The sequence below is a fragment of the Acomys russatus genome, chromosome X (genome assembly GCF_903995435.1).
Source record: "Acomys russatus chromosome X, mAcoRus1.1, whole genome shotgun sequence".
Classification (NCBI taxonomy): Eukaryota; Metazoa; Chordata; class Mammalia; order Rodentia; family Muridae; genus Acomys; species Acomys russatus.
This window is the reverse complement of record NC_067169.1, coordinates 124,256,651-124,270,570: the sequence shown is the minus strand read 5'-3', so window position 1 is coordinate 124,270,570 and position 13,920 is coordinate 124,256,651. Positions and strand designations below refer to the sequence as shown.

The following is a 13,920-nucleotide window of genomic DNA, read 5'->3' as shown; positions in this document are numbered from 1 at the left end:
TCTGTACACAGGATTTAATAAAGCCAACCCTAAGCCAAGAGGATTTCTTTTTCAAAATGGAGTTTGTCTGGTCCTTTCAACCTCACAAAATCATTCTCAGGGGGTTGTAGGCTCAATTTTCTTAACAATTATATTTTATTATAAACGTATTAGCTGAGTGTACCTCACTTATAACCTAACTAACTTAAACAAGAGGGAAAGGAGATTAAAGAACACAAGAATGGGTATCAGTTCTGAGGAAGAGTCTCCTGGCGTAGTCAGCAGGATTTCTTCTGCTGGAACCTAGAGCAACCAGAACCAGAGCCTCAACCAGACCCCTGAAGCCTTCCCTCCCTGGAGCAGTTCTCTCTAGGAGCCTCTCGAAGTGGAACAATGAACAGCCAAACAATCCCAAGTCTCCAAAGACACCCCGCCTCGTGTTTTTGGCTCACATTTATATCTCCTCTCAGAATTTGTTCAAGAATATTTTTCAACTGGCCATAATCAAGCTCCTGAACGTGGTGGTTCGACTTCTAAGGAGATAGACATCAGCTGCTCTCTCACAAGTCTGTTCCTCATGCCACACATAGGATCTAAACAAAAAACATGTTTATCTCTCCTTCAGAGGGTCTTGATCAGTGCTTCTCAACTTTCCTAATGCTGTAAATACAGTCCCTTATGTTGTGATCACTCCCAACCATAGCTAGGTACATGTGGTTCCAGAGTCTCAGAAGTGACATGTACCTTTCCTGAGGTCAGGTAGCTAGTTATATACCCAGAGGCTGTCTCAGACACGACATGTACCTTTCCTGAGGTCAGGTAGCTAGTTATATACATAGAGGTCAGGTACATGGTGTTCCAGAGTCTGTGTGCTTGTCTACTCTACTGTACGCTGCAGGTCAAGACAGTAAGAAGGCTGGGTAGGTAGAAAGATCACCCTAGGATCACGAAGAGGGAAAGAATATGGAACAGTTATAAGTACAAATGAAGTCTTGAAAGCAGGGTGGGGGTGGGAGGGTTGTGGGGGGCCGTGTGCTCAAAAATCCTTTCCTTAAAGTCAAGATATAGGAAGGGAAGGAAACCAGAAAAACTCGGTGCCAACTAGTTCATGGCCCAGCAGCAAGGCATGCTTATTGCTTCCGTTCCCAAAAAGTGCCTCTGGGGCATGGGTGGAGCAGAGCAATCTGTGCAGGGTTTAAACCAACAACCTCACTGGGTGTACCTGCTCTCCACAATGTCAAATGATCTGGGTAAATTCATGATCAAAAATGTAATAATAGAATAGATGTGGGAACAAGGTGACCTATAGAGGCCCCTGTTGAGGTGCCTGTCACAAAATCATGAAAATTGACTCACAGAGTCTTACATGGGCTGCTGGCTAAGGGCTGGACGAAAGGCTAGGTCTCTCAGTGTACCTCAGCATGCACACGCCAAGACCAGATGTTACCACATGTGCACCTACTGGGTCTCTCAGTGTACATTGGCATGTCCATGCCAAGGCAAGATGTCAGCTCATGTGTTTGTAAATTATTGACAAACCAGCCTTTCATTCTGAAGAGTAATAGAGCTGAGGCCCAGAGATCCTAAGAAACCAGACAAGAGTGAGACACTACTGACGATTAAATTACACAATGAGGTCTGAGCTCACCTCCTGGGTGCCACAGGGCCAGTGCATCTGATTCCCTACTGCTCTGTTATCATTATTGCACTTGCTGTTGAAAGACTGTGGGTATTAGGACCAAAAGGATTCCATGCAGGAGCTCCTACCGCTTCACCTCAGGGGCCTCCATGTCACCTTAGGATCCATAAGACTGAGAGGCCTTTGATACTACTGAATAAACATGAACCACACAGGTAGAGTTCCTGGTTACAGCTTGTTCCCTTCTCTCGTTGCAAAGTGGTTTCTCAGAATACATGGGATGGACCCTCCTGGGCCTGACCTGAGTCACAAAGTGTTGCCCTATGTTCACTGTCTGCCAAGGAGGCTTGCTAGAGCACTTCAGTACAAAGAGCTGTGAACCAAAGAACTCTGCTTGGTTCAACATTCTGATGAGTTACTGACGGCAGCCATGCTGGGACTAAGGGGTCTAGTCAAAGAGTCTCAGACTCCAGATTCTTACAGAATGCCACAAGCTTAGCAGGACTTACAGCTGAATACTCCTTCTGTTCCTTTTGTTCAAAGGGTTTCCTAATCTCATACTGTAGAAGAGCAGATACAAAGTGATTACTATGGAGGAGGGCAGATCACACGAACACATTCACCCCCGTAACTGCCGACTCAGGGTTTGCTTCAAAAAGGAGTCTAGAATGCTGATTGTTAAGAGCTGCTTTTATAGCGACTTTATCATCTTTCCCACTTTTTTCCCCCCAAGCACAACCTGAAGTTTAAGGGAGGGTGTTAGGCTTCAGTAATCAGACCTCTGGTCATGGGAGTCACATCTGGAACTTGTCAAAGCTCCTTGTAGCAACATCCCTGGCCAGGGCACACCTGTCACATTTCCGCAGTTGTTTCCTCTTGAATAATCACTATAAATACAAAAGTGAGGAGAAAGTTCTCTCTCACTGTCTCTCTGTCTGTTTCTCTCTCTCTCTCTCTCTCTCTCTCTCTCTCTCTCTCTCTATCTCTTTCTCTCTCTCTCTCTCTCTCTCTCTCTCTCTCTCTCTCTCTCTCTCTCTCTCTCTCTCTCTCTCTCTCTCTCTCTCTCCCTCTCTCCCCTGCCTGAGGATCAGGATGTAAACCTCTCAGCTACTGCCCCAGCACCGACCACCCAACCACACACTCCACATGATGATAATGGACCAAGCCTCTGAGACTGTAAGCAAGCCCCCAGTTAAATTATTTTATTAGAATTGCCTTGGTTATGGTGTCTCTTCATAGAAATAAAAACCTTAAGACTGTACTAGTTTCATAAACATGAGGACCTAAATTTGATTCCTGTAACCAATATTTAAAAAGAAAAAGTCAGGCATGGCATCACATGCTTATAATCCATCTGCTGAGGAGGGTATTGGTGAATGCAGAGGCTCAGTGGACAATCAGTCTTGCCTAATTGTCAAGGCCCAGGCCAATGAGAGACCCTGTCCACAAAACAAGGTAAATGTGTCTTCCAGAACTTCCCATTCTTCAGGGTTTTAATTTTTGAAACTGGGTCATATTTGCCCAGAGATGCCACATAAAAGGATGGATAAGCAAACTAATGACAGATAATTTTTATAATAAACAGACTTTTAAGAAGTTGTTTCAGCTGGGCGTTGGTAGCACGCACCTTTAATCCCAGCACTTGGGAGGCAGAGGCAGGTGGATAGCTGAGAGTTCGAGGCCAGCCTGGTCTACAAAGGGAGTCCAGGATAGCCAAGGATATGCAGAGAAACCCTGTCTGGAAAAAACAAAACAAGGAAGTTATTTCAAACTTAATCCTGAGATTTGTATCTCTTTCAACTATGTTACAAAATAATAAGACAAAAATGAATGTCTTCTAACTGTAGAAAATGTTATTTGTATGCTTAAAATGAATTTAAGCTACTCGTTTTCTTTGTTGCCTACATGCACAAGAATAACATTTTAAAAAAAGAACAAGGTTAGACCTTTATGTAGGCTTAGATTTTCTACACCTACACTTGAACATCACTTCTAACCCACCAACTAGAGGAAGGGGAGAAAGACTGTTAATAGGAAAAAGAGGGGTTGGACCTGTTTAGATGTAGTTCCTTGAACTAATACCACTCTGCATTATCAAGATAGCAGCAGTCCAGTCCAATAGCCAACATCAAACAGTCACATGAATCCATAGCAGTGGAACAATCCAGAAGAAATTACAAGGTTCTGCTGAATTGACCCAAGTCAGTTGAAGGGGCCAGAGCCAGCCAGAGTACCACAAGAAGTTATCTGGACCTTTTCTATCTATGAAGTGAAGACCAGTGAAGATTAGCAAAGACCAGCGAAGTGTTGCAGATCAGGGTAGCAATACAAAGTCCTTCTCCAACTGTCTGTGGGGTTCTATTTATATCCCTCCAAACACCACACACCCTCTCACGTGTCTGCTCCCAGAAAAACATCATGCCTTCTCACAAGATCTCGTCTAGAAAAACATCACGTTAGAGTTCATGGACCGTAAATACAAATCACACCATGCAGCAGACCACATAGGAGGCTTTATTGGGAGGGGTATACAGAGGTGGTCTCTGGGGAGACAAGAGGAAGAGTGAGAGAGAGGATGGGGTGAGCCCCCTTTATAAAGTGACCTGGTGCCAGGCGTGGTGAAGCCTTTAATCCCAGCACTTTGGAGGCAGAGGCAGGAGGATCTCTGTGAGTTCGAGGCCAGCCTGGTCTACAAAGTGAATCCAGGACAGTCAAGGCTACGCAGAGAAACTCTGTCTTGAAAAACCAAAACAAACCGAAACAAAAATAGTAACCTGGCGCATGTGCAGAAAGTGCACAGGTAACTCGGGGACCTGAATCCTGGTAGCTGGCAATAATGTGCTTCTGATGACAGCAATGTATTTTAGGGTGGCCCTGAGGGTTCCTGTTTTCCCATGGGCCTCAGGGCCTTTGGCCTGGCTTGTACTGCTGCCTAATTACTAACATTCCCCACTTTTGGTTATTATAAAAAGAAATGAAGAACCAGAAAGGGAGGGAGGAGGAGGAGGGGGAATGTGGGAGGAGCTTTGCTCATCGCGCTTCCTGCTGATTAGGGGTGGGCCTCTCTCAGGATCTGGCTCATCCTCACCATCAGGGTATATTTGATTGCTGTCAGTGTCTGGTTCTATGGTCAAAGGCTGATAACCCCGTAAAAGCAACTGGTTAAAGGTTTAGTTAGAGATCTTTTGTATCTGGTGTTGGGGGAATGTAGAAAAGAAGTTAGTAAAGCAGGGTGCAAACAGCAAGACCAGAAAAATTAGCAGAAGGGGAGTCAAGGAGGGTAAAATCCATATCCATACGGAATTCGCAAAGGTCTAGAGGCTAGAAGTCTCCAGCTCTTCTCTTTGCTTCTGGAGATCTGTCTGAAGTTGTTGAATTTTATATTTTACTATACCGGACTGGTTGACGTAGAAGCAGCATTCCTCTTGGAGAAAGAGACAGAGACCTCCTTTTTCAGCTGTAAGGAGATCTAGTCCCCGTCGATTTTGGAGTACCACTGCTGCCAAAGAGTCGATTTGTCCCTGCAGAGTTAATATTGTCTGAGCCACTTGCTGGAGGTCCTGGATAAACTGAGAAGAAAGCTGATAACATAGGGTTAATGAGGTTGCCAGTCCTGCTGTCCCAGTTCTGATACCAGCAGTGATTCCTGCAACAGCCAGGAGGGGCAAAATTTGAACTGCTTGCTTATTCTGATGGGCAGCTTTTGAGTCCACAGCAGGGATTGGTAAAGGTTCTTCTCCATGTATTACTACCAACTCAGGAAAAAGAAGCACCAGCGTGCAGCCAGGCCTGACCAGCCAGCAGGTAGATGATGATAGATAGACCTGAGTATCACAAAGAATCAAGGTGTTGTGAGCAGTAGGGCACTGGGGCTGAGATGAGGTATCAAGGAGTATAGTTTTATTGCAGTCTAGGGAATTTAATGTCCCTACAGAACATGTCCCAGATGCCTTGAAACAGCTTGCCACACCAAAGAGAGTCATATGAAAGAGTTAGGGGGTCATTGGCAACAGCAGAGTTAGGGCAGTTGATGAACGGCGAGGTGAAGTTATCTGACGAGTAACTGGAGACACTGTCAGTGGCAGTTCTGAGCTGGTCCGAGGAGGGACACACAGCCAGCAATCTGCAAAGTGGCCAGGCTGGGTAGCATTAAGGAACTTGTAGGCCGAGGTCAAGGTCTGGAATAGGAGGCAAATTAACAGGTTTGTATTGTTTAGGAGAGGGGATGTCAGAGAGGCAATGACTTTGGAGGAGTGTTTAATCACTTTCTCCACCTTCTCCATGTCATAGGTCTGGGTGATTGGGACATAATTTCTTTAGATATGAATTGTACTTACTGGGAGTTCAGGTGTGTAGTGGTGATTGAGTTTACCAGTGACGCCAGTTTCCCATCTGGGAACCCCGCGGGTCTTGGATATAGAAGAAGAGGATCTTTCTGTAAAGGTGAAGGAGCTTCTTCTGTGCTGGCGTATGGATCTGGCATGACCAATAGGGGCAGCCCCCATAAGTATCTGCTCCTTCCCTGCAATAACTATCTGGTCAAAGAGGAAGCAAACAAAAATTCTATCAAGTAAGAGAGGAGGGACAGATATGGATGTAATGGCAATTTCAATTGGTCTTTGACAGCCTTTCACAGAGCAATTTCCCAATCCTATTTAGAGAGACTATTTGTCATGAAATGAGGGTTTCTTGAACCTCAAATCTCTAAACATAAAGGTTGCCCTGGATGGAAGCAAAGAGAAGCAGGAGGAGGGAAAATACGTATCCAATCCAGTGGAGTGGAACATGGCTGCTGGAATGAAGCCTCATTGTTCTGGAATAGGAGAAAAGGTGGTTGGTGTCGACGTTCTCTGGAGCTTAAGGAAGCAGGGTCCCGTTGGAAGTGACATGTAGGAAGGGGCATTATCTTGAAGAGGGGATTAAAAGGCTTGAGGTGAGATAGATGAGGGAAGCTCTCCAGCTTAGCAGCTGTGGGAGTCACAAAAATTACCGTGAAGGGGCCCTGCCATTTAGGGGAAAGAGCTGAGGGCAGTTGGTCTGGAGGAAATAGGAGGGCCTGATCTCCAATGTTGACAGGAGATGGGCAGGGTTAGTTTGTAGGCTTGGTAGGTAGTGGTCAATAAAGTCCCATAGTAGGGAGCAAAGATGACAGGGTAAGGGGGAGAGTAGATGGTCAGGGAGGGGTGAGGATTTAGGTGAGAAACCAGGAGTTAGAATTGGTTATCCATACATGAGCTCAAAGGTTAAAATAGAAACAGGTTTCTTAGGGAGATCTCTTAGCCTAAAAAGGGCTAATGGCAGGAGTTTTACACAGTTGAGATGAAGTTCCTTCGACAATTTGATAAGAATAATTTTCAAAGATCGGTTAGCTCCTTTTGTCTTTCCGGAGGACTGAGGGTGGTATGGGATATGAAAGTGACAAGGAATATTGAGAGCTTTAGATAAGGTCTGGGACACCTGAGAGGTGAACTCAGGGCCGTGGTATGGCTGGAAGGAGGTGGGGATTCCAAAGTGAGGGATGATCTCACGAAGGAGACAGTCAGAAACTGAGCCCTTTTGTTAGTAGCGGGAAAGGCCTCCACCCATCCTGGAAAAGTACCCACCAGAACCAGGAGACACCGCGCACGTTTGACTGTGGGTATGTGGGTAAAATCAAGTTGCCAGTCAGTCCCAGGAAAGGAGCCCCTAGCCTGGTGAGTAGGGAAAGGGAGGCCACAAGACCTGGAGTTGGGATTTGACATCTGACAGATCTTAAAGGTGGTAGTGATAGTCTTTAAGAAGTGTAAGTCTTCAAGAGTAGGCTGTAGGTGGGTTTTTAACAAAGTTAGATAAGGCTTGGCTATTAGGATGAAAGAGTTGTTGTGGATAGGACAGAATATGACGAGGATCAGGAGGTGAGAGGGTGCGTGTGGGTTGTAGTGTGAAGATTACTAACGGTAGGTGAGGGGAGTTTAGGCCTCCAAGGGCCACAGCTCTAGCTGCCGTGTCAGCCCTGTTGTTTCCTTTGGAGATTATGGAATTGTCACTCTGGTGTGACTGACAGTGGACAATTCCAATAGCTGTGGGAAGGTGGGAGGCTTCTGGCATGGCCATAATCTGGTCTGCATCAGTTATAGAACCTCCCTTTGTTGTTAGCAATCTGCACTCTTTCCAGATGGCAGCACGGGACAGGAGGATGTGGAAGGGCATATTTGGAGTCTGTGTAAACATTTAAGAGTTGTTCCTGTGCCAATTGGAAGGCGCGAGTAAGGGCTATTAGTTCGGCCTGTTGATTAGTGGTATGGGCAGGGAAGGCCTGAGTCTTCAAAGAAACCAGAAACCTCCTCTTCACCTTTATCTAACACCACATACAAAAATTTACTCAAGTATAGGCATAAGGTTATTGTGTAATTCAAATGCTGATTTCTATATCCCCCATATCTGGCTGTGTTCTGAGAATCTCTTGTCTCAATGCTGTGTAAACAGTGCTCCTCAATTGTCCCATTGTGCCAATAAAGCAGCTAAACCGCAGGGCTTAGTAGTGCAGACTGGCAATCCCAGCACTTGGTGAGGCAGAGGCAGGCAGATCTCTTTGAGTTTGAGGCTAGCCTGGCCTACAAAGTGACAACCAAGGCTACACAGAGAAACCCTGTTTCGAACCCCCCCCCAAAAAAGCAGCTAAGCAGGGTGAGAATAGGGTTAGATTTCCTGCCAGACATGGGAGGGGGAAATAGAGGGAGGAACTAGGGAATTCAGCCAAGGAAGAGGTCCAGATGACATCAGGAGAGGAGCTGCAACAGGAAAAGCTGCAAAGCACAAGTTATGTCTGGGATGTACTCTGGGGGAAAACCAGATTAGCTTAGAGGGTTAAAAATAATGACTGCTCAGGATTGTGCTATGAAGCTTATTAATAAACAAATATAAGAGAGGCTCAATTATCTGTGTGATAGCCATGTTAAGAGAGAAGCTGAGAAGCAAACAGTTGTAGGAATAACTAACACTAGAGCTACAGAACAGCTCAGAAGGAAAGAACACTTGGTGCTCTTACAAGAGAACAGAACTCTGTTCTCAGCACCTATAAAAAGCACACAGCCACTTGTAACTCCAATTCTAGGGGATCAGATGCTGTCTTCTGGCCTCCATGGGCACTATGCTTGTACATAATGAATATGAATACATTCAGGCAAACACTCATATGTATAAAATAAAAAGTAAATCTTTTTGCTGTTAGATGACTTTTTATTCAGCTATTTTCTCATTTCTTCATACCTAGATGGGCATTCCACTGCAGCGCTGTTGCTGTCATCTGGGGTGTCATGAGGGTGGTGGTCATCCACACTACCACCTACAGATTGTACAGTGTCTCCTTAATAATTATAGAAACCAGTCTATTTCTCAGCTGCCACCAAGGTGCTCAGTCCTTCCGAGGAAGCTAAGGCCACATTAGGGTGAGGCCCTCACTTCATCTGGTGACTAATACAGTGCCATGTTGGGGTGAAGCCCTCACTTCATCCGGTGACTAGCACCTTGCTGGCAGCCCACAACATGGCCTCCATCTCTGAGCTCACATGCTTCTTCTCTGCCCTCATTCTTCATGAGAGGAGGTGACAGTCACGGAGGATAAGATCAATGCCCTCATTAAAGCAGCTGCTGTCAACATTGAACCTTTCTGGCCTGGCTTGTTTGCAAAGGCCCTGGCCAATGTCAACATTGGGAGCCTCATCTGCAGTGCAGGGGCTGGTGGGCCTGCTCCAGCAGCCCGAGCTGCACCAGCAGGAGGTCCTGCGCCAGCCACCTCCACTTCCCCAGCTGAGGAGAAGAAAGTGGAAGAAAAGAAGGAACAATCTGAGGACTCTGATGATGACATGGGCTTTGGTCTTTTTTACTAAGCCTCTTGTTAACATGTTCAATGAAAAGCTGAACCTATAGGTGGAAAGATATTAATAATTCTAGAAACTTCTTTGGCTAAAGACCAATGCTGCATCTGCTCAGCAAAGCTCAAATCCCATCAGTGGTGATGTTTCCACTGTGTTTAATGTTTTCCTGGTTCTTTGTGTCTCTTGGTGGCTCTGTGAGGATTTTTGTTGTTGTTATTGTTGTTGTTGTTTTTTGAGTCAGGATTTCTCTGTGTAACCTTGGCTGTCCTGGACTCACACAGGTTGGGTAAACTTCCTCAGTGACCTCTATATAACCAAGATTCCAAATGTATATACAAGGAGATTTTGTCCCTACCATAGCAGAGTAACCCAAACTGAGAAAGACAGATTTTTAACAAGTAGATAAACATAGGAGAGCTTGGTACTACATGGCACAGGCCAGAGCAAAGGAGAGCTAGTTGTCCCACTGGCTCATTCCCTCCTTTAGTGCACAGGCTTTGGGACATAGGACCAGGGACGCAGCATAGCATTGCAGTAAGGTCAAGAGATGTGATAGAGAATTTGCCTTGAGTGCCCGAAACCCTGGGTTAAGCCTTCAGCACTGCAGAAACACTGGAAACGAACAACCAACAGCAGTAACAAAAGGCCCCACTAGAACTAAGCCCATGCCTATTTACTGTCCTTTGAACTGTAAGGGCAAAATTAATGCGATATTTTATATGTAATGTATATTCTACAATTAGTCTGTGAGAAGTTGTCCTCCAGGTGACTCCACTGCTTCCTACATTCTGGGAAAGACCATGCACTGCCACAAACTAGACCTACCAGCAGTCTCCAGAAACTCCACAGGAGCAATTAGATACATCTAACTCCCAATGTTTCTCTGAGATTAAAAAATACTTCCTCTCCAGATCCAGCCTCCACCCAACCTGCCTAAGGACCTACATTCCTGTGACCCCAACCCCTAATTAGAGTTTTTCCTTATAAACACATTACCCTTGAAACTCCAGTGTCATTCTCCTATCCTGGTGCGTCAGGAAGGACTGTGATCCGAAGCTCTGAGCCCATAATACAGGACCCTGTGTATTTTGCATTGGTATCAAGTCCTGATGGTCTCTTTTGGGGGTCTCGCGATCTGGGTGATCTCAGTATTACACTGAGCAATCTCGGTATAACAGAACTTCCCAGGCAACTTTAGTTTCTTCCAAGAGGACACACTGCTTCATTTATTTTAATAAAATTTAAATGACCTGGGCCACTACTCTACAACTATATGTAAAATCCATAACTGCACCTCTGATCTTTCCTAGGATCATAGAAAGGTTGAGGAAGTTCCTCCTCCTCCTCCTCTTCTTGTTTGAAACAGAGTTACTCTGTGTAGCACTGGCTGACCCAGGCTCACTCTGTAGACCAGGCTGGCCTTGAACTCACAGAGATCTGTCTGCCTCTGCCTCCCCAGTGCTGGGATTAAAGGCTTGTGCCACCACCACCCGATATATCTTTTCTTCTTAAATCATGCTTTAATATACAATCTTTCTGCCTCACTTTCTGCCAGAGATCTAAATCCGTGTCCTCAACTTCCATATGGCAACTGCTATGGTTGATCACTCCTTTGTAACTGTAAAATGTCCCTCCTTGATTTCTATGGTTCTAATCTCCCAGGATGACTTTTCCTCTGTCTCCCATTAGCCCTTTCTCCTTCTCTGCTCACACTGAAAATGTAAAGCTGCCAGAGCTCAGGTATGTGTCTATCTATGATGGCTGCCCTTGGAGATGCAGAACTGGTCCAAGTGCTGAGAATAAGAGACCCAGTGATCAACCCTAATTGGGTCTCATGTATCAACACCCTTCTCCCCAGCCAAGGTTCAGGGAGCTCCTTAAAGATGAAGCAGTAAATGCAAGGGCTAGGCTGGCCTAGTGGAGGTGGCTGTCATCAAAAGCAAGCCGGGGGCTGCTGAAGTGTTGTGGAATGATGTCTTCTAGATGTGACGTGGTTTTCAGGAGCTGAGGTCACCTGCACAAGACCTGCCAAACTCCCAGCATAGATTAGGGTGGATGATTTCCAGGCCCCACCCCTTACTGAGTTCCTGGCAATGGGTAGTTGCCAGGCCAGGAGAAATCGTTGTTTTTGGAGGATGCAACCTGTGGTAGGAGCTCCATGCATGATCCAGTGCATCACCCCACACCCATACAATATAGACTTAGTGGATTATCAAAACAAAACAAAACAAAAACGCACAATTGGGATGGGCTTTTGTCTGCTGTGTTCATCGCTGTTATTAGCTCAGCCCGTAAAAACTGGTTTAGATCACAGCTAAATGATCAACATACACTGACTGACAGTGCTCATCTCTACTATAAAAGACACAAACAACCAGCAGTTAGTCAGACTGCTCAGTGGAGAAAGTGCCTTTTTACCCGGGGAGAGTCCAGCGTCTCGGGTGGCCATAGTGTGCAGGGCTGCACCTCCCTGGCTCCCCTTAGGCGATCCTGTTCTGCGGAGGACTACTCTGAGCCCCGAGGTTGGTAACTGCTTCTTGGGCCCGCCTGGCCTTGAGGAAGACCACACCTCTTCCGCCCGCCCAGGTGGCCGAGCCTCCCGCGCGGAGGGCTGCAGAGTGCGCATGAGCAATTCAAAGCAGCGCGGGAAGAGTCGCGCAGGCGCGTCGGCCATACCGGCGAGGCGGGTTCTGCAGCTTTCGTGAACTGTGAGTTCGTCCCACAGCTCCGGACCGGGAGGGACCAAGGACGAGACTTATCTTTGCGGCGGGGAGAGGCGCGCCTGCATTGGCGCCGGTGGACGGCCAACGGTTTGAGCAGCTCCGTAGGCCAACTCCTGGCGAGCGATCCCTCCCTCCCCCCAGGTGTTTGTCAGGGCTAACCTCCGTCCCTCCCCCACAGCCCGGGCGGGTGGCTCCCGGGGCGGGGTCTGTGGTGTCCTTGCGGCACGCTATTCCGGTGCTCACAGCTGCCGCTCCCCCCTAAGGACCTGGCTCCCTGGTCCGCACTTGGTGTCGCAGTTGTGTGTGGCAAAGCCTCTCTGGGAACTCAGATGGAGGAGCCAATGGCGTTTTCTCTCCTGCGTCGCTGTGACCGGTATCCGGCTCATGACTCATTAAAACAACGTGAGCAAAATGTTAAACGTTCAGGTACGTGTTCAGTGCTCCAACTGCACGATTCTGAAGGTGTATGGGCAGCCATTCTAATTTTTTAAAGATATATTTATTTATTATGTATGCAGTGTTCTGCCTCATGTACGCCTGCAGGCCAGAGGGCAGCAGATCTCATAGATGGCTGTGAGCCGCCATGCGGTTGCTGAGAATTGAACTCAGGACCTCTGGAAGACCAGCCAGTGCTCTTAACCTCTGTGCCATCTCTCCAGCCCCCTCTAATTTTTTTTTAACTAGGAGGAAAGAGAAGAGAGAAATGAATTAATTTACAATCTCATAAATGCAAACACACCTGACTCATAAACTGTGCCCATGTGCAAGAGTTCCACTTGACTGTACTGTTTCCTAAAAGCCAGCCATCGTCTTTGTCCCAAGATACTGATTTTGACTTAATGTATAGTATGAACTTTGTATACTCCCAGAAGCTTTAACTACATTGTAAAGAGCATAGCATCACATATTTTTTCTTCTGGCCAAAGCTAAACTGTTCTTTATTGTCACAGTGAGCACCTTTTTCAATGCCCCTGTTTATGGTATGTTATTTCAGAACTTAAAAACTTGAGGATCAGGGCTGGGCAGTGGTGGTGCACGCCTTTAATCCCAGCACTCAGGGAGGCAGAGGCAGGCGGATCGCTGTGAGTTCAAGGCCAGCCTGGTCTATGAAGTGAGTCCAGACCAGCCAAGGCTACACAGAGAAAAACCCTGTCTCGAAGAACAGACAAAACCTTGAGGATCCCCTTCTATTTACGCTGTTTGTCCCCTGTGTGCAGCCCTCCACTCTTTTCTCCTATTAGATGGTATGTGGTGCTGTTTCTTTTCCCTTTCCATGCCTGCCACATTCATTCATTCATCATCCATTCATTCGTTGTTATTAAAGTACCATTAACTTCCTTAACCTAAGCTGTCTGTTTTCATTTCTCTTCAGAGTTCCAATCTTATATGCTGTTAGATTATTTTTAAAGTACTACTGTTACCTAGTGTCCCCCCACCCCCCGTTTTTTTGTTACAATAACTTGTTTTTCAGTCTGGCTTTTTAAAAAAATAAATACACATACAGTGCAACAGCTTAGTCATATTCATGTCGCATTTAGTACTCGATATGGAGTCTGGCTTCTTTGCATATTGTTCCTTGTGTGGATGCATGAATCTAGTCTGGCCCTAGAATTATTTTCAGAGGAGTATGCCTCTTCTGATAATCTTGAAAACTGATGAATTAATAGGGTGGGTTTTATTTCCTGTTTAAAAAGTTGTGTAGCTTTTATGTGACCCAATGTAG

General features: G+C 46.2%; 1 pseudogene; it reads left to right on the top strand.

The window, feature by feature from the left end:
- Positions 1-9,142: 9,142 nt before the first annotated feature.
- On the top strand, positions 9,143-9,486 carry LOC127185540 (60S acidic ribosomal protein P1-like; annotated as a pseudogene).
- Positions 9,487-13,920: the final 4,434 nt, after the last annotated feature.